General features: G+C 36.8%; 1 protein-coding gene across 2 annotated transcripts in view; it reads right to left on the minus strand.

The window, feature by feature from the left end:
- Window positions 1-22,106, minus strand: part of Lingo2 (leucine rich repeat and Ig domain containing 2) — a 1,180,912-nt gene that overhangs the window by 391,455 nt on the left and 767,351 nt on the right. For both annotated transcript variants that reach the window (XM_058586401.1, XM_058586402.1), the window contains exon 5: window positions 11,612-11,644. The gene's annotated coding sequence lies outside the window, so the exon portion shown is untranslated. The remainder of the gene's footprint in view (window positions 1-11,611; window positions 11,645-22,106) is intronic.

A 22,106-nucleotide genomic window follows, 5' to 3' on the forward strand; every position in this document is an offset into this window, starting at 1 on the left:
TGGAAGCCAGAGAAAGGACTCTTTTACTGTAACCATGGACTTAGGTTTCAGTAGAGGTAGTTGGGGGGGGGGGGAAGCTAATAATTCCTCATACCTGCAAAATAAACCCTTTGTAGTAGTGTGTAGTTGACAAAGTTTGGACATAGAAATTGTCTGGCTCAACTCCTTTAACTTTCTAGGACTATTGCTTTTTAAATTTCCAAATAAATTTGCTCCAGAACTTCCTACATGTTCTGAGAAGCCTAATGCTTGCCACAGGACTTCTGAGGACATTAAAGATGCACCTATTCTCCTGGCCTTCCTCTGAGTATGCCTGCATATCTCATACGGTATCATCTATGGACTCTGTGGCTGCCCTGCTTTGCCTACTCCACTGACCATTACTTTCTTTAATATTTATTTTATTTCTCAGTTTTAGGTGGACACAATATCTTTATTTTACATGTATGTGGTTCCGAGGATCAAACCCAGTGCCTCATGCATACTAGTTGAGCACTCTATCACTGAGCCTGACCAGTATTTTTTCTCTTTCATCCCTATATACGTTCTCCAAACACAAGTCAGAATACATGAGAATAAGCTGGAAGAAGATGCAGGATAGCAGAAAAACAATAGATTTAAATATTGACAACTTATTTTAAACTTGCTTTACCTATGGGCAATGTGTTCTGATATTTTTTGATCCTGTCCTTTCCAATTTTATCCTTATCTCATGCCATTCTTTTCTACTTTCTCAATGCTAGGACCACTGCTAAATTGATTTCACAACCTCCTAATTTGGAATGACTCACGATTTAACACAATTTTTCTGTCTGGAACAGTCAAAAAACATAGTTATAGGACCTTGATATTTAAGCCAAAGTAACTGTCTGCTTCTAAAGATTCATATTGCTCTTCCTAGATTATGGAAATTAGATGATTGTTAAATTATTTAATGTGCTTTTCTCTTCATGTTACACATATTACTTCATTTAATTTTTATAGCAACTTCTTAAGTTAGGTAGAATAGAACTTTACAGATTTCTCCAACTTTCAAAGATGGAGAAACTGGATCTCAGATGGGTTGAATGATTCTCGAAGGTCACAAAGATTGGCTCTGTTTTAGAAGACAGACTCATTTTCATCTCTTCCCTGCTACACCATACAGGCCATCGATTCTCGAAGGGCAATTGAGTATCATCTGAATTTGAATTTTCTAGCTGAATAGAACTTGCTAAAAGAGACAGATTCCTGCTCTACTCTCATCCATAGAATCTGAATCCCTAGGATTGGGCATGATATATGACTTTGAAAGGTCTCCAGGAAACCAGTATGGATCAAACCAGGTATATCATTTCCCCAGATGCTGTCAATCGTAGGAGAGACAGACAGATACACTGCCAGAACTTCTAGAGGCTTAAGTAAGGATTTCATTGTTTTGCTTTAAAAGGATTGGAGGGAAGCTAGAAGTCAAATGCAAATGAAAACTATACAACTATAGGTGAACCAAAAACAAAGATTCAGTAAAAGAAGAAGCAAAAGAGCAGAAGAACTTAACCTGTTAGAAAAGGCATGTGGCATTGAACTGGACTCCTCATTCTTCAGGCGTTTAAGGTAAAAATAAAATGACCTGGAAAGTGTTTTATTCTGACAAGATTAATTTGGTTTCAATTCTCCTGGCATCTGAGCAGCAGAAGAGCTGTCTATTGCATTTTCATTTTCTGAGTAAGAACTCAAGGGAACTGCTTATACATCTGGTCCAAGCATAGAGTTTAGAAACTACTTCCACATTCCTTGTTCTATCCTAGCATAATTATATAGTCATAGTCATAACCCCAATTGAGCATCTACTGCAGGTCAAGCATGGTAAACAGATTATCCTATTTAATATTCATGAAACCCTTAGGATGCACCCCTCATTTTATGGATGAAGAAATTCAAGTTTAGTAATTCTAAGAAACTTGTCCAAAGGCATACTCAATTAGTGGAAAAACTGAGATGCAAGTCCAGATAGTTCATTTCCAGAGCTTACGCTCCACTGACTCTCAGATCAAAAATAAATGAAATAACCGTACCACATAAGCAGTAGTCCTATCAGGAAGGAGAATGGGACTAGGGTGAAAAAATAAAGAGGAAGAGCATGTGAAAAAAATCAGAACAGAGGCTGAATGGGAAATTATTTAATAGGAAGGAGCAGTGGATGGCCCCCTGCTGGAATATAATTCAATTTGAGTCAGGACAGTGCATTTCGCTAACTTACATTTGGCTGCCAGAAAGCCTTCAGGTAATAGCCATGCTAACAGAAGTTTAGGTTCTTTGAACATATGAAGAAAGTCAGACAGCACCATCAAGGTGGAACCCAAGGACTTTGTTAGTATTTGTCCCTTGACAAGGCCAAACATTAAAATCTTCATCAATCAGTGGAGCTTTTGGCAGAAGTTTGTTATATAAACCTAGATGCACATTTTCACTTGAAAAAAAATCCTGTATTAAAAACTGCATATTAAAATTTTCCTACTATTGTCATGATCAGTTTCTGAGATTTCTGTTCTGTAGTCATTAGATGTCTTTAACGATTACTTTTGTGTGGATTTAAGCTGATGAACACATTTAAATATCTTATTTTATGATAATTAACTTGGAATTGTAATTTTTAAATATTTTTTATTTGTTCTAATTAGCTATATGTGACAGTAGAATGCATTTTGACACATCATACATACATGGAGTATAACTTCTCATTCATCTGGTTGTACACAATGTAGAGTTACACAGGTCATGTAATCATATATGCACATAGAGCAATGTCTGATACATTCTACTATCATTCCTACCCTATTCCCCCTCCTTTCTCCTCTATCTAGTCCAAATTACCTCTGTTTTCCCCTGTCCCCCCACTATGAATTAGTATCTGCATATCAGAGAAAGCATTCAACCTTTGGTTCTTTGGGATTGGTTTAGTTCGCTTAGAATAATATTCTCCAGTTCCATCCATTAACCATCAAATGCCATAATTTCATTCTTCTTTAAGGCTGAGTAATATTCCATTTTGTATATATACACAGTATCTTTATCATCTGTTAAAGGGCAAGTAGATTGATTCTATAGCATCTGTAATATCTGAGGCACTGTTTTATATATATTGATGGCTAGAATGTTTCTACACATTTTGTAAGCTCCACCTCCTATTCTAAAAAGAATTTGGACACCTGGATTTATCCCCCAAAACTGAAAGTAAGTCAACATTATGCGATGTGCATTTGAGATTTCCTTTTGCTATAAGCTACTGAAATTTTCAAGAGACTGATACCTTAATCTGTGTTCTTTAGATGTAAGATGTTCTGTAGTGTACATACTGATATTTCGCTAACCTGGTATTATTCACATTAGAAAAATTGGTACAATGATACATTCTTTGTAAGGCATTTGGCAAAAGGCTCATCACATAGTAGGTACTCAAGAAATGTTTCCCTTTTTTCTTTCCAAATTCAAACTGGCTTCTACTGTATACCCTCTTTGCTTTGTTTTCTAGCTGGTATTCATATATGTTCTCAGCATTGCCTTTGTCTCCAAATAGGATATGGTTTTGAAGTTGCCTTTTGTCACTTCTCTTGTAGCTTAAAATAGTCATAAACCTAAGCTCCCCAAGAGCCTGTGATACCAAGTGAGTCACAGAATGTAGTGTCCTCTGTAGATAATTCTTTGAGATGCTTTATGTGATTAGACACAATAGATTTTTCTCTGGGAGCAAAGGATGTGTTGCAAGAGATTGACTAGAAAAAATTCTTCATTCTTTTTTGTAAGTATCTGGTTTTGTTTCAGTGCTGTCTCTGTTCTGAGCCCTACCTAGTGCTGGTTTGCTTCATTTTTCTTTATCTTGTTTTCTAACAGGGATACAAGGCAAGATGAATACCTCAATAAAAATGGCACCATGCTGCTGAAACTGACATCCAGTACTTTTGGAGGTCTTCAGAAAACAGCATCACTTTGTTCTGTTTAATGACTATGATGTGGAATTTGCTGAGGCACCTGCCATTTTATACAGCTCTCTAATCTTCCTCTTTATTAGCTGTCTGGAAACATCATCACACTGACTGTTTGGTTTAAATTCTGTTCACTCTCCTAATATAAAAAGACAAGAGAATGTCCCTGAAGACATAAACTTAGTCTCTTCTACTATACACAGTTATTTTTTTCAATGTAATTTTCCTTTAAACAAAAATTCTTTTATATTTCAACAGGAAGAAACTCTCTCTTTGCCTCCTAAGTAAATATTTTGCATTACAATTGTCCAGATGTGCAAGATGCCTACTGAAGCTTTCTTTGTTTAATGACTAATCATTTAGATGAGCTGTTTAAAAAGGCATACACTATAGTGCATATTTTCATTCATTCACTTATTTTATTCGCTGAAATCATGTTTATTGGGTTCTTGCTATAAACCACACAGAATGTTAGGTCTTGTGAATATCAAAAAGAATAGGAAGGTTTTATTTGAGAAACAAGTTGAAAGGATAAACTCACAAAGTGCTTTGGTACAAGTGGGAGTGAAGTCTTGGAACACAAAACATCCCTAAGTTTGAATAAGGGGAGTGCAAGATTTCACAGAGGAGGAACAGATATCTAGTGGGCTGAGGGCATGTGCATCAGACAAGAGGGAATGGGGAGTAGAGGGAAGGTGGAATCTATTGTGGTTGGAGCGAATAGAGTTTGGTAGGGGAAGATTAGGACAGGAAGTTGGAAATGTCAACTGGGTCAGAGTGTAAAAATCTTTTGTGTCACATAAAATATCTCGATTAATTGCCTAAGTACTGAGTGAACAATTGAAGTATGGCCCAATGCCAAGCACTGGTCTGTGGTGCAGAGGAGGGTGGCATCTTCAAGCAGGCTGTAGAGTGGATCACCAGAAGGCAAAGCCGTATCATCTCAGGATACAAGACCTTCGAGCCACACTCCTGCCTGGAAAGGGGCCCCTGCAGGCCGGGCAGAGGGAAGATTGCTGAGGCAACAGGAAGGAGAAGGCAGCCTATTTAAGGGACCAGGGGACAGAGATACAGGGAGTAAAGAGGGGTTTGCACTGGGGTTTTTCTTAACCTGTTGGGGATTTACCCTTCTTTTTTTTTTTTCTTGAGTTAAAGAATATGGACAAGAGCTAAGGGGTTAAAAAAAAGTTGCACTTTATGGGCCTCTTTTTTTTCCCCCCCCAAGAGAAGTGAATCCAGTTTGAGACTGGACTGGAGGACTTAGAGGGAAAAGGAGGAGAAAGATGAACCCATGAAACACTGGGTTCTATCCCCAGCACCACATTAAGAAAAGAAAAAAACAGATGGATGAATCAGGGACTCCCAGTGTGTGAGTAGGAAATGTTCCTGTTGGTGAGCACCTGAGCAATCCTTCCCCATGAGGGTCACGCTGCTTTCAAAGGACATGCCAGGATTCCCCCTTAGTATCTATCCCGTTCTTGAACTTTTTCCCAATGTTAAATCAGGGGCAGAGTATAGCTCAGATTGTTCTAATTCTACATTTAACACTTTTCTTCAAGCTTAAAGCAGTGGAAGCCTGTTGCTTTCTTTTGTAATCTCTACAGCTTCCGCACTAATATCTACAGCTTGCATTTCTGATGGTCTTTGTATTTCTGGAGTAGAACGGGGCATCCTTTACATCATCCAGTGTAAAGGAAGGAAGGACTTGGAACACTATTTCCACTATCCACCTAATGGTGGTGCTTCAAATGGAAGTGTTGTCTAAAAGTGCTTGCTTTTCTTTATTTCACCTCTTTTATATGATCTCCAGTCTCTGTTCAAGAGACCTTCCAAGGGATAACTCACCAGTTACCTGTATTCTGGGACAGCCACGTTTTTCACTCTGTTGAACTAGAGGTGATTTCTTGAGCATTTTGGCTTCTTGTTTTATTACTTGGAACCATAGGCCAAATTGTGTCTCTCTTCTTCATATGACTGCTGCAAGTATCTAAAGACAGCTAACACCTTTACATGATGTTCTATCAATTTATTTCCAGTCTTATCTTTTCTGGAGTTACAAGTTACTCAGTTTCATGGCTTGCATGATATCTACTAATCTATTAATGCTTCACTCCCAAATTTTCCTGAAGAATTGAAATCTTCAGGAAATATGTGGCTACAGTGATGTACTCAGGTTTTGTTTGCGGTACTGTGTTTAATTTCAAGACACCCTTCCTGGGGTCCTCTACAGTATTTTCACTGCAGCTGTTTTGTTACACTGGAGTTATTCTCTAGAGGGCACTTCATACATTGATATCCTGGAATGTTTTGTCCTGAATATTTGGGGATTATTTTCTCTTTACCACATGAGTGGCCCACTGCCTGGATGGAGTATGTTGCTTTTTGAGAACATTGCTCCATTGAATTCCAGTTTGTAGTCTTGACACTGAGAAGTAACTATCTTGGTTCTTAGTCCTTCGTGGGTAACTTTTTTTCTCTTTTCTCTCTGGAAGCATAGAACTTTTATGATTTTTTTTTCATTTTTTTTTCTTGGGAGCACCATTGAGCCCATATCTGAAACTTCACATATTAGTTTTGGAAATTAGTTTCTAGCCATTATTTAATGATCATCTATACTCTTCTCTATTTCATGAAATATTGAGTCAGGTGTTGGGTATTCAGAATTAATTCTGGTTTGCTGAACTCTTACATGTTTTAAATCTACTTAACATTTTTCTACTTTCTGGATACTTTTGTATGATTTCTAATAATATGTCTTCATGCTTTCTTTTTTTAGCTATTATATGTTTGTTTCAAGGAACTTTTTGTATTTTATGATTGTTCTAGCATCTCATTCTACTTTTAGGATACAATGTCTCTTCATTTAGAGGGCATTATAATTTTTCTAATCTTTTTTCACTCCTTGCATAGTCTACTTATTTCTGTTTGTGTAAATATTCCTGTTTTACCGACTGTAGTTCCCTTCTGTTTATGTTTAGAAGCAGAACCTAAGAGGCCAACAGGAATCTCTGAGTGTGTTAGCAGGAGTATCAATTGGTGAGCCCCAGTGTAGTCCACAACAAAGTACTGGCTCTCTTTTTATTTCAAGAAATGAAAGCTTCCATATCTATAGTTATTTTTTCTTTAGAGTTCTTAGGGGTCTACAGAAAACACTGTCCTCTTTCTTTCAATATTCAAGTGTGGCTTTCACAGTTCCGAGAGCCAAGTTGAGGATGTGTGTTAAGGGTCTCACTTTTTAATACACACACACACACACACACACACATTTATTTTATAGACTTTTATTAAATACTTTATTTTCAGTAGAGTGCCTTGCCCCTTCCTTCATCTAATATTCAAGGCCAGTGCTTTTCCAGTTGAACTTTTCAGAGTAAATTCCAAGTCTCTGACAAGATGGTGCATGAGTTCATCGTATGGGTTAGAGGATCCGGGGGTCCCTTTGCTCCATTTACAGACTTTCCACTTCAGTTTTTACATTTTCAGTCCCTTTCTTAACTGCTGCATTCAATATCTCTAATTCCTGGGAATTTCTGTGGTTCAACAGCTCAAACGCTGCACTCTGATTTCCCTACATGCTTTAGTTCCAACCCTCCGCTCTGGTACAATAATTACTCTTGTTAATCTGCTTTCCATCTTCTAAATAATGCTTGCCATTTTAGGTCAAACTTTTGTCCCATCTCCTCCACTTTGTTGGGTGAGGGGGATAGTATTGATTATGCCTTCTTTATCTGTGGGAAGGATTGGAGAGAACAGCTACATGTTTGACTAGAAGTTAATTCAAAGCTCTCTCCAGTATTCCTGCTGTCCCTGCCTAGTTTCTCTGCCAATAGTATAATATTATGACCATCCCCATCCCCATTTTCTCTTTACAGCATATACATGGCCCAGAAAAGATGTGAAAATTTAAGTAGACCTAGCATTTCTACAATCTGCTTTATCAGTTCTTATCTCTTCCTTTCTTGTAGGAAAACTTGGAGAATATGCCACCAGAATAAGAGAGGTAGATGGGTATAAAGAAAGGTTTTAGGCAGAAAGACAAGGTTCAAGTACATAATAAAATTATAGAAGGAGAGAGAGAGATGTACACACCAAAAACAGAGCTTAAGGAAGATTCAATGTTTTGATGAAGATTAAAAAATTTGCCCCATGTAAAATATTCCAAAGGCGGAAAAAAGGATTTGTCAAAGAGGTTCTTTGAGTTATAAATTTAATCACATTCAATGATCTTTGAAGGAGTCAAGTGAATATTGAAATTTCTTTAGTAATCCTATGATCTATGTTTCCTTGAATGATATTTTGTATATTCTGCATAGCAAAATAGGTTATTTATAGCCTTCTAAATTTGTGGTGCTCAAATCTAAATATAAAACTTCCAGTGTGAAAATATTAAACAACTCTAACATGGAACTAAGAGCTACATTCTCTTTTCAAATGCATGTGAAGGACAAAAGGAAATGAGATCTGGAATCTGTAATAAAAAGGAAATTAGTTTTCTTATTTCTAACTCTTCCTCTCTATTTAAAAAAAATGAGTCCATTCATTCTAATGTTTAGCCTTTGGACCTTTCCTCCTATCTATCCAAACATACATTCATATTTTCAATAGGCACTGTGTATCTTATCAGTTGTTCAATGGTTTAGTTGGCAAGTCATTAAACCCAAGTAATCCTAGCCAAATTATGTCTTTTCCTGTCTGGGGATAAAATTCATGGCCTTGTGCATGCCAGACAAATACTCTCACTGAGATGCAACATCAACCCAAATAAAAATTTTAAAAGGATTCACTTTGACCATCTTCTCCTCAAACACATCCTAAAATATACATATATGCCAACCCCAAAATAAAGCTCAATCATCTTTTCTTTCTGATCATTTTCTGTGATTCCCCCCTCCTTGCTCTACCCTACGTCTTTTACAATGAATGTCGGTCAATGTGATTCACTGAGCTAGAAGAGGGGCAGAGGTTCCCTGGCCTTGAGAAGGTTTAGAATCAAAACAAACTTTCCAGCCTTATACATATGATTAAGATACAGAGAAGTGGCAGCCATGAGCTCTACCCTCAGGGAACTGATGAGTGTGTCAGGGAAGTAGGAGGCTTTGAGAAATGCTTACAAATACAAGAGACAACAATTTCAGGCAACCAGATGGTATGAATGCAGTGTTTCAGAAGTAGTTTTCATCTCAAATAAAAGAGCTTTCTATCTTTCTTACCAATCATTATAGAATGCCTCATGGTAAGGTGGGCATTACAGGAAGTAACTGTGGTTCCTTTTTGACTTCTACTTCATGACTTAGGATTGTGTGATTAAACTCTGCTAGCCTGGGTTTTGTTATTTGAAGAAAAAGAAAAGATTTAAATGAATACTAGTTGAGTATTCTTTAAATATGCAAAAATCTGTGGTTCCTTCTCATAGGAAGAGCATGAATAGATATACAAGGGCTAATGAAAACCTTAGTAAACCAGTAGTGTATATATAAATGGTCAAATGACCACAGATTATTGTAGGAATTGACCGGATGTCATTGGCAGGTTCAAAATGGGCCTCTTCACATATTTAAGTATTTCCTATAGGTGGGTTTGGAGTTTTCCAGAATTCTCTTTCCCTTTTAATTTCTCTGCATCAGCATTGGGCCTTCAAGGATGGGAGATATGTTTTGCAATTTGCCTGTGGACCCCAGTATGGAGATAGTTTCATTTCAACCCATTCATGTTTCAGACTTTATAGATAAAAAACACTTGTGGCTTAGTTGATTGGGAATACTATAAGAAAATACTATCAACATGGAAGTTCATATAGCATAGCTATTTATTCTCCCAATTATGGAATCTGGGAAGTTCAGATCAAGGCACAGGCTGACAGGGTGCATGGTAAGATCCTGCTTCCTCATAAAAAGTGCCTTCTGTGTCCTCCCATGGTGGAATTGACAAGCAAATTGTCTGGGGGGTCTTTTCTGTGGGCACTAACCCCAGTCATGAGGGTTCTGCCCTTGTGACTTAATCACTCCCCCATAGACCCCAACTCCTAATAATATTTCCTTGGATGAAAGACTTCAACATATGAATTTTGAACACAAACATTCAGATCATAGCACCTTGTCACTGCAGAGCTACACTGTTCTTTTATGCAGGTGTGCTCTGTATAAACTCAGTTCTGAATTTGCTATCTCAGAGGGCAGATTAAGAATTTTGGATACTATTCTGCTTTACTTAAATAACAATATACCTGGCAATATCCATTATATCAAATTAGAAGTCTCATTTTTCTATATTATCAGAGCAAATTCTTTCTCCCCAGAAATTCTAAGTTTCACATGTTTTCATAATTACCACAATAACTGTTAAAATAAATCTGGTAGCTTGTAAAGCTGACACATCTTCCTTCTGCATACTACCAATCAATGGACTTTGCAGTATCTCTTGCTTTACTCAGGAAGACTGAACAAAGTGGGATCTTTTGACTCAGGCTCCTTACCATTAGGCTTTCCAGGAGTTCCAACACCAGAGATAGCTGCTGCATAGACTCAGCATGTCAGGGAGCTACTGTGAGGTCCACCAGCTAGTTTCAACCAAGAGAGCATTGCTCTCCACAACAACATTGGTACAACAACATTGGTACAACATTGGTACCACACAAATGACTTGCCTGGATGATGATATTAAAATCTTTTATTAAGCAAATAAACCACATGCAATTTGCCACAAACAACTATCACATGTTGATGGACAATCCCAGGGGATTTACATTTTCATATGGAATAAAAGCTTGTCATGCAATGAATATATCTCTGCTGGTGAAACATCAAGGATCAAGTCCACGGAGAAAGTTTATTCCAGTGAAGTGAAGATTCTGCCTGCCCTTAGTCACTGTGTGTGGTGTCTACCTAAGTAGACAATGCCTTTCTTGTTTTCAAATTTATAGTAGCAGCAGCATGTTTATTCTTAGGACATCTTAAAATTACTTAACAGGTAGAAGAAACTAATACATTTAGTCTAGTATTTTCAGGAAGGGTAACTGGTATTAGATATTACTATACTACCCCTCACACACACACACACACACACACACACACTCAATTATTAGATTAGAGATATAATTATTTTCTTATTTTCACACTGATATTTATCAATTATTTGGGAATTTGAACATATATAAGCTGAGTAATGTTGGGGAAACCCTGATCATTTACCAGAAAGAGCACGTTAAATTGAAGACTTGTGATAATAGGTGAAGCTTTATTGTTAAGAGATAGAAAGAAAGAGGTAGAAATAGAGAATCTGATGAAGGTCAGTCATTTCAAATATGGATAGAAGAAAATTATATGACAGGCCTTGCATACAATATATATTTAGTTAGCATTCATTTGGAAATGTGTAAATATGGATGAGTGGAATGATGAATGGATGGATGGAGTGGAAAAATATTGTTTCCAACTTCACAAATGCCAAGGATTGAGTCAGCTTTTGTATTTGATTGTTATATTGCATTCTGTTAAAAACTGTTTTGTACTTTTCCGTTCATGAATGAAGAAAAGAGAAACAAAATGTCCTCTAATAGCTGTCAGTGAAAGCTATGGATATTTTTTACTCTGTTTCTTTCATACTGTTCCATATCAATGTACATATTTTGAGGCATCATGAAAAGTACCAACCTTGAAAGCTGAATTCTGTTTTTCTCACTTCACCTAAAACAAGCAAAAAAAGAAGGAAATATGAGTCAATTAAATCAATATAAGCAGGGGAGAGGTATTTTCTTTTCTCTTAACTTTTTCCCCCCATTTTCATGTGTACTAAGGAAAAGCATTTAATTGTGGAGGAATAAATACCTGATGGAAAATTTTCTCCCTAAACAGTTTTCATTTTGTGCTTTTTGTATTTTGTGCTTGATTTTTAAAAATTTCTTGGTGACATAGCAATGAGTGGAGATAGAAGGGATGCTTAATAAAAATTATAAAAATAAATGATAAAAAAGAAAAAAATATATAGGCAGCACTTAATCAACCCATGGAAATTTGCCATCATGGTAACATTTTCTCACAGATTCAGGCAAGGGCATTTGAAGGGGATGGTACAGGTACAGTTTATTCTTGGGTTCTGTATTTCTACCCTGGAATGCTGATTAGAACACAGACTTGCTTCTTCTCTCTCCTCGCTCCCCTAATAATCTGTTCTCCCTTACGGACCAAGTGATTATTGTGTTGTTTATAATAACTGTTCTACATTCCTTATGGAAATTGTAATTATGATGCTGAATATTCAAACTGCAAGCCACTTTTCTCAGGGAAATTGTAATTATGATAATGTAGTATTTACCCAACCAATGTTTTCAAGTCATTGTTCTCTTTGAGGAATGAGGAGGTGAGAGAAAAACACTGACATAAAACATCCTTTTGGGATCTCAGATATTCATTCTGGCAATAAATGCTAATAATAGCTGTTATTTGGGATATGACAAGCATGACACAGTCAAACTTCACATAAATGACATGCATGAACTTTTTGCAGAGGTATATACAAATTATAAAGTTTTCCCATCTAACTGAAACAATTTCATGAGTTATATTATTATCCCAATTTTTAAGATAAAAATTTGAAAAATTTGCTCTGCACTGTGAGTTTAAGGTCTACAGAGTATCTGACACATCAGTATGCATAAATTGATCTTACTATTGCTAAAAGTATGTTCTTATGTACATGTGATATCTGACTTTGCAAAGAAAAAATGCTAGAGGAATAGATATCAATACAACTGATCTTTTAGTAAAAGATTGAGGAAGAAATGTTTTTTCTCATAATACATGAATTTTAGAGTTTGAAATGTTTATGGTAAGAATGCTTTTTTGTTGTTGTTGTCCCTAGAAAACAGATTTTTAAAAAATTTATTTGTAGATGAACACACAGTATCTTTATTTATTTGTATGTGATACTGAGGATTGAACCCAGTGCCTCAAACATGTGAGGCAAGTGCTTTACCACTGAACTACAGCTCCCAACAGATTATTTTTTAAGTATAAAAAGATAAGACCCAAAATAAATGCAAAAATTTTATTCTTTCAAAATGAAAACACAAAACTCAAAACCCAAAGCCAATCACTAAGAAATCTTATGAGACAAGCCCCTAGGTAGAATAGGAACTACATATCTGTTAGTTCATATCTGCCTGTCTTATTTCTACTTTGCTAGACACTGTTTTCTCTACAACAAGTGTCCCAAACAAGGATTGAAGCACTGTCCTTTATTCCTTGTTTTATAGTGATGGTTTAGGATTTTTTTTTTCAATATTATTAAGTGAGAATAGAGTACCTGCTATATACAAGTACTTGATAGACATGTTTTTAAATCCCGTAACTATGTAAGACATGTATTTTTACTTTAATTTTATAAATGAAGAAAATGAACTTTATTTTATTCAGCTTTTTCACTGCTGTGACTAAAAAGGACCCAACCAGAACAACTGTAGAGGAGGAAAAATTTATCTAAGGGCTTACAGTTTCAGAGGTCTTAGTCCACAGAAGGCAGACTCTATTCCTTGGGGATCAAGGTGAAGCTGAATATCATGGTGAGAGTGTGGCAGAGGGAAGTGACTCACATCATGATCAGAAACAGAGAAAGATTCCACTCTCCAGATACTATATATATATATATATATATATATATATATATATATATATTATATATCCCAAAGCCAGACCCCCAATTATCATGTCCAGCCACGCCCGCCCTACCACTTCAGATACCACTCAGTTAATCCCCATCAGGGGATTAATTCACTGATAGGGTTAAGACTGTCACAATCCAATCATTTCTCCTCTGAACCTCATTGTCTTACATGTGAGCTTTTGGGAAATACCTTACATCCAAACCATAACATTCTGCCCTGGTCCACCAAAGTCCAACTCATCTGACAATGTAAACGACAATTAGTCTATTCCCAAGAGTACCCATCATCTCAACAGTTCTGAGATTGCTCAAAGTTCAAGTCTAAAATCTTCTTTGAAGCTCAAGGCAATCTCTCATTGTGAACTCCTGTAAAATTAAAAGCAATTTTTAAGTATCTGATATATAATGGTACAGAGCAAACATTTCCATTTATAAAAGTAGGGGCATAGAAAGAAGGGATGGGACCAAAGCAAGACTCAAATCCAGCTGGGAAAACAAGTCCTGCAGCTCTGTGTCTGGCATCTAGGGCACCTGTGATGTTCTCTCCAAAGGGCCTGTTAGCTCCTCCCCTGCAGCCTTGCTGGTTGTAGCTCAAGGGGCCTTTATTTTGGCTTGACTCTGCTGGATTCCTGCTGCTTTCCTAGGAGAATGTCCCATGTTACTGACATTTCTTAATCCCAGGTGTGTTCACTGCAGCAGTGGTTTCCTCCTTACATCTCCACACTTAGACTTCTCAGAGAGTGCCCACAGGACTCTGACCCTGCTGAACTTTGCTTGGACTTCCAGGCTTTCCTTTGAAATCTTCATGGAAGCCTACATGACCCCCTAACTCCAGCATCCTGCATTCCTGCAAATTCAGGACCAGTGGTTGATGCCAAGGTCTGCTGCCATCTTGAGCAGTAGCCAAGCCTCCAGGGACACTTGCTGCAGCAGCCTCTGTGTATCTGGGTGACTGAGCATGTTGAAAAGACTTCCAAAGCCCCCTTTTGCAAGCAGGATTCCCAACTGGTCTCTTCTCAAGAAAATTTTCACTTTTACTCCCTTGAGCTGGATCTTGAGTGTGATCTTGCCAGCTCCTGAGATGCCCTCAAGCCATCTTTCTTATTGTCTCTCCGCAAAGTCTTTGGCATTTCTGTAGTGGCAGTAATGTCTTAACTACTGCAACTTCCTTAGCCCTAGTTTTACTTGGGCTTTTCAAGTTCACTTTTTCTAAATATTTATGCCCTGCTTTCTGCTCCTGATTGTAACAATAAATTTGGCTAAAACCTACCAGCAATATCCATGCCACTGCCTGAATGCTATGCTGCCTGGACATTTCTTCCACCAGATTAAGAAGTCCATTCCTTCTATAATCAGCCTCACAGTAAGAATCTGGACGTGGCAAAATGAAAATAGCTTCTCAGTGAGCACATAATATGAATGGTCTCTACTCCAGTTTCCAAAAGAGTTATCTTCTCAACCCTCTTGAGCCCTGTCATCATTGTCCCTGGTCCTATTGGCATTCTGGTCTTCTGAGCTCTCACCAGAATTGGCCATTAAGCTCTGCTTACAACAACCTTAAGCATTTCCAGCTTGCAGTGTTAAATATTCCAAAATCCCTCTCACCAATTTCAAAAAGCTTCTGAACCACATGGGCAGGTTAGGCATAGCAATGACTGCACTCCTGGTGCCAATTTCTGTTTTAGTCAACGTTTTTGCTGCTGTGACTAAAAGGACCCAATCAGAATAACTGAAAAGGAGAAAAAGTTTATTTAAGGGCTCATGGTTTTGGAGTTATTGGTCCACAGAAGGCTGGCTCCATTCCTTGGGGCTCAAGGTGAGGCTGAACATCATTGTAGAAGAGTGTGGCAGACAGAAGTAGCTTACATCGTGATCAGAAAGCAGAGAGAGCTTCCACTCTCCAGATACAATATATCTATATCTATATCTATATCTATATCTATCTATAGACAGTGACTCATTTTGACTGCAACTAAAATAAATTCCAGATAACAGTTTGCCTTATATGCCTGCAAGGTCTTATTCAGCACCATCATCTGAGAGCTTACCAAGTGCTGCATCTATCAATATGTGATATTGCATAGTGTGACTCCAGATCAATGGAACTTCTTGGGACTGCTCAAAGGTGGGATAAACTCACATGAAGTAAATAGAGTCAAGTCGCTGGGGCTAGATTCTGCTCCCTCTTCACTGGTGCACTCAGCTGCCCACAGTGGTAACTGCTGGTAACTTATAGCGGCTTTTCTAGGAATTTTCCTCCTCCCACCCAAGGGAGCATCTTTGACCAAGGTGCTTCCCCCCAAAACAAGACAGTTCCTTTCTAATGACTGATTAATATGGAATAAAAAGGCCAAGCCCCCCTTTTTTTAGTTGGGACACTTATAAACATATTTATCCCAAGTACAGTTCCCAGTTAATTTCTTCTGTTTCCCAGACTGTTTTTTTGGGGAAATTTATCTAAATAAAAAACATAAAATTCAGAAGACATGGTCCTGAGACATCTGGCTCTAAAGTCCACTTACTTTCCATTTCATCTTCCTGCCTCCTGCTAAGAATAATTGAACTAATTTTCAATAAATTTTTACCCAGTAGTAGTTATAGGTAAAAATGATATGTTAAAGCCTATATATAAGAAGGCATTATTTAGTGCTAGACAATGTTGGCAATTATACTACCATTGGAACTTTAATTCATTTCTATCTCTCAGAATCCAGCCATTTACTAAGATAAATTAGTAATTATATACACATATACAAATTTGTAATAATTTTATTAAAAATTTTATACATATAAATATGCATATATCCCGATCCTACAAGATATCTCTTAAGACATTTCAAGGTTAGTTTCAACAAAATCCCTAATTATGCTAGCCTATCTTCAAAGAACAATATAATACTTTTAATCATGTAATTTTCTAGGAAAAATATTCAAGACTTCTCTGTTGCAGAAAACTTAAGAGATTAGTTATGGAACAAAGGCTTACATTTTCTACCGTAAATGTAAGGATTTTATCAGGCATGAAATGTAGTCAGAACAATTTACGGTCCAGTAAAATATTACTTCAGGCAGCCTTTACAATCAGAACACAGAAGTTACCTAATTCTGTGCAGTTTTGAGAATATGTGTTTAGGATTTTATAAGCAGTGAACAATGCTTCACTCTACACAAGGTGATTCCCCCCATAACACAGACAAGAAATTCTGCACCACCAATTCCTTTATTTCATTTACTGACTCTTAATTCTAAATCAAATCATTGCGTTTTTCCATTTACAGGTATGTGCCATTGCTGCTTAATTCACATGATTTCACCACAGAGTGTAGGAAGGGCTTACACATAAACATAAGCTCAAAGCATTAGAAAAATATTCCTCAGACTAAAAACAACATAAAATTTGTAAGAAATGTATTCTAACTGCCTACAGTTAGGTAGGAAATAGTTATTACACATTAAGGAAGTGCCAACTAGCTTTAGTTTCATCTTGTAATTGTCTTCAGTTACTAGGTAGAAGACTATTTACACCATTTTTAAGAGAAGATGTTTTTGAGAAACTCTCAAACATCAGAGGCACTTGAAAGGTTTCAGCTGTGGTAACTGGCAATAGGCGCTTACTGCATTATATATCCCAGGTGGTGATTTATATATGAAACACTTCAAATGAAGCATGAAGCTAATGGAGAAGTTTCTGCCAAGAAGTAGGTTTTGCACAGCAGTGAGTTCTGACTGAAGGACTCTTCTAGTCCTACAGAAATATTTTACTAGACCACTATTCACCCAGTGATTGATAAGGTCATAGAACTGTACAGAGTAGGGCATTCTTAAATTTGTTCTGGGCTCATTTATTATTCTTAAGTAGTCATTAGTGTGTAAACCAGTAAACTTCAGAAGGACAGCAAGAGAAATTTATAACAATTCATTCATCGTTTTAATTTGGGTTGTGGATGATACAAAGAAGCCTACAATCTATCTGTAAGGAGTCGACTTTGATACATAATGCCAGCATATCTGACCTCACAAAGATGGCACCTGTCTCCAGTGAATAATATTCTTGGATTTAGGTAAGAGAGTCAGTTTCTTCCCCTGACACCAAGAAAATCTGTAGTGGAGACTACTGACAGTGTCAGTACAAATAGTAACATCATCACAGCAGTACATAACAAAAAACAGAACAATAAACAACAACAAAAAAGACTTACATATATAGGGGGTTGACTTTATAGCACAAGGGTCTTTTTAGGACAGTCCTGATGGTGGAAAATGATGTGCTATTTTATTTTGACATATTTGTTAAAGAATGTTTTAGAATTCCTTAATTTTTAATTAAGTAACTGAGAATAGATGGGACAATTACTTTTGAAAGGTGAATTCTGAAGCAATTGAAGTTGGCATGTAAACAGAGATGTGGATTGGAGTTGAGAGAGAATTTCATTTGAATTGCAGAGGTAGCACCTGCAAGAAAGTGAAGGCAGGTTTCTCAGGTTGATTTGGGGGGATCCTATTGACAGGGCTGGCAAATGTTGCCCAAATTAACCAATCATACGTTCTACTCTGGGGAAGCAGAGTGATATGGTTCAATAAACAATCAGAAGGCCAGAATTTAGTCTTTTCTCTGCTTCCCACAGATTCTAAGTTTCTGGACAGCATTTTCCTTGAAGATTTAACTTGCTACTCATGTCAAGGAAATCCCCCCAAACAATCCTTTCCAACATAGAATAATGTAGACAAGGATAGGGAGCTAACTACAATTTATCATCCACAGGAAATGTGGTGTGTCTCCCACAAACACTAATGTTAATCTAAGCTTTATTATTCTGCCTCTAGTGTATAGAAGAAGCCCCTTTTATTCTCAGTTGTCACATTAAGATGAAACATTGCTTTGTTGTTGTTGTTTAGGATACCAAATTTTCTGAGATCTACAAATAAATGAAATACCATCTGGCTGAAAGGCTAACTTAGTGGAAAAACTCAAAATAATATACAGAATGGCTGAAGGAACTGAATAGAATCAGAGGAAGCATGCAAATTGTTCTGGAAGATCTGAATAAGTATCATAAAATTTTATCTAGAAAAATTTGAGTGACATAAATAAGAATAATATCTAAAAACTGTCTCAGAATGGGTTGTGTTTCATTAAGAGTGGTGTTGGAAAACTAACCCTAACAGGTCACCGAATTTCACCATGTTCTTTATTTACATGTTGTTTATGTCTCCTTTCCGACAACAATAGCAGAGTTGAAGAGCTACAACAGAGTCTTAGAGCCCATGATAGGAACACATTAATAGTCTAACCATTCATAAAAAGTCAGCTAACCCTTGCCTAAAGAAATAGCCAGTCAATCATCTATTCATTTATTTGTTCATTTAGCAAAGATGTTTCAAGTATTAATAATGCATCCAAAGGTACCAGAATTGATACTGGCAATACATAAATAGGGCAGTATATATATTTAAGAGGAGATACCAATTTCCCTGTCACCAGACATAGTTAGGTAAGCAGTAAGATAGGATTTTAGAAGACAGTAAATCAGGAAACAATTATAAAATTCAGTGAGTTCAAAGAATTCAAAGGTTTGTTTCAACTATAAAATCTTTTTATTTTCCCTGGTACTGGGAATTGAAACCAGGATGCTCTACCATTGAGGTACAATCTCAGTCCTTTTTTAGTTATTTTTTAATGTTGAAATAAGGTCTCACTAAGTTGCAAAGGCTGGCCTCAAATTTGTGATCTTCCTGGCTTAGCTTCTGGAGAAGCTGAGATTATAGGTGTGCAACACCACACCCAGCTCAACTGTAAGATTTTTTAAAAGGAAAAACTATATGGAGGAAAAAGTGTTGAACATGATAACTGGGAACATCTGGAGAAGTAGGAAATGTGGTTCTTCAGGTATGGAGAAGAGGCAAGGTGAGTCATCAGTGAATGAAGAGTATTTACATGAACAAGGATAGAGGACAGAAGGTGGAAATACAGAAGACATACATCTGGAAAGATGCAAAGTACCAAATTAAGGGGAGCATTCTATGCCATCTTTATTATTTTTCATGTTACTTTATAGTTCATAGGAAGCTAAAATACCTTTTTAAGAAGAGCAATATAAACAAAATGAAGTTCTGGGAAGATCCGTTTGACAGCAACATGTGGCATGGATTAGAGATAGAAGATAGAACAGTTATGTCCAGGCTTCAAATAAGAGGAAAGAATAGTAAGGACTGGTTTGTAAGAAAGTAGCAGAAATACATGGATCTTACATGTATGTGATATTTTGGGTCCACAGCAACTTGGCTTCTGAGGAGAATAAGGAGGAGGGACTAAATGTGATTAGGAGACTGGCCCTGGGTGCCTATTTCCTTCTCAGGTCAAGAGAGGTCTCTCTTATAGGGTATGAGAGCATAGCAAACTCCATCTTGATTTGAGCCAATATCCAAGGAAGACCTACACAGGTGGTCATAGAAAGTGGTATCATTAAGAACAAGTTCACTGAAGGTGATTATGGCTACATAAAATGAGGTTTGCATTCTCAGAAAGGAAGCCATCAACTTGTTAGGGACAGGTTAAAAAACAAGTCTGAAAGGGAACCGCAGAGAGAAACAAACAACTAGAAATTCATTGCACAATTTTGATTAATTTGGTAGAAATAGAGAAAACTGAGTTTTGGTGTTTTGGGGTGCCAAAGGCAGCAAGACTAATTCCAGACCCAATTGGTTGGTGAGTTTGGGGCTAATATACTCATGTAATTTGGAAACAGTTATGGATATGCATGCAGGTAGCAAATCCTGTAGAACAAAGACTCTGCATAGAGAATAATTATAAATACTTTTTACAGGGAGCTCAGATGTGTCCTTTTGCAATTTGTGCTAGAATATATATGCAGTTATACCAGATATACAAAACCATACTTACATCTGAATGGGCACCATCAAGAAGAAAAAAGAGCAACAATCTTTCCACAATTGTTTAGCTATTTATAAAGTTTATCCATTATTCATCAATTGTAATATTGACTTTAAAGGAATGGTTCATCCTTGCCCATAGTCTGCTTAATTGTGTCTCATGCAAGTGTTAAGCTTGGATAAAGTTGATTATGTATTGACACTTAGGGAATGATCCAGATGGCCATTTATTTCCTACTTCTAACTACTCTGCTATACATACAAGAAGCCAGTCCTGTAAATTATGAGATTTTTGGCCAAATCATTAGAATGCTCCCCTGTGAGCCAATAGATTCAAATCATCACTCAAATTTTGTATTTTTATTTTTTTCTGCTTATAAATCCACACTTTAAATTCAGTATATTATAGTGGGGATATTACAGTGTCAAGAATCAAGTCTTCAGATTCAGATGTACCTAGATTGGATCACAGTATTACCAGTGATACTAACAGGGAAACCTTAAGTAAGTTCCTTAACTTCCCTGAGCCTTAGTTGCTTTATCTACAAAATGGGGATTATTACATTTAGCTTAAGGTTTGTTTTGAGAATTAATTAGATAATAGCACTTGGCATTTATTAGACACAAATAAGTATTTGTTGTACTTTTTATTTAATATTGTTTCTTATTATTAAGCCATCTCAGCTGGTTTCATTTATCATCTGTGACATTTAATATATGAAAACCTTGTTAGAACATCATCATGTGTCTGGAATATATCATGCTCTTACATGGAATGATTCACATAGAAAAAACTCATTAAATATGTCTCTGCAAAACAATAGTGCTGACAAATTGTATGTTAAATGAGTTTAGCTAACTATCTGCAACACATTATGACCATCAATAGGTGCTCATTTATATTAGGGACAGAAATAACATCCACAGGGAAAGTTACCTGAAGTCCAATTAAACATGCTTTATTTTATCTATGTTGTACATCAGCAGTATTTAAAACAAAGCCTTGAATCTCATGGGGACTCATTCACACAGTCTGCAGCTTTCAACACCTTAAATCCTCTTAAAGGAATATTATAATTCAGTTCCACAGGCCACATGGTACACTTCAACCAAAAGCAAAAAAACATATAGTGCTTAATAACATCTGCTGTCCTTCCCAACAACCTCACCATGGCTCTTCAACTTGTTGTGCAACATTAGCAAGTTCCTTAACTCTGTATCTCATTTATCTAATCAGCAAAATGGGCAAAGTAAAAAGTAGGATATATTTCACTGGGATATTGTGAGGTTTGAATGAGATACTGCAAAGTGCTTAATAGATTGCAATCATTAAATACCATCATCATGTTTTCTCACCTTTCTCCAAAAAGAATTTGTGGAGATCTATGACAAACAGTATACACATGACAATTAGAACTAAAGGAGAAAAGGCCAGAGACCCTACTGTAAAAGATGATAGTTACAGAGGTATCTGCCACTCTGCTGTAGGACTGATCCTTCTCAACCCTTAGCATAACCAAGTTCCCTGGTTCCAAGTCCCCAAGTTAAAATTCTGCATTTGGGGCTGGGGATGTGGCTCAAGTGGTAGCGCGCTCG

Source organism: Marmota monax, unplaced genomic scaffold (genome assembly GCF_021218885.2).
Source record: "Marmota monax isolate L192 unplaced genomic scaffold, Marmota_monax_Labrador192_F-V1.1 WCK01_AAM20220418_F8-fsc00033, whole genome shotgun sequence".
Classification (NCBI taxonomy): Eukaryota; Metazoa; Chordata; class Mammalia; order Rodentia; family Sciuridae; genus Marmota; species Marmota monax.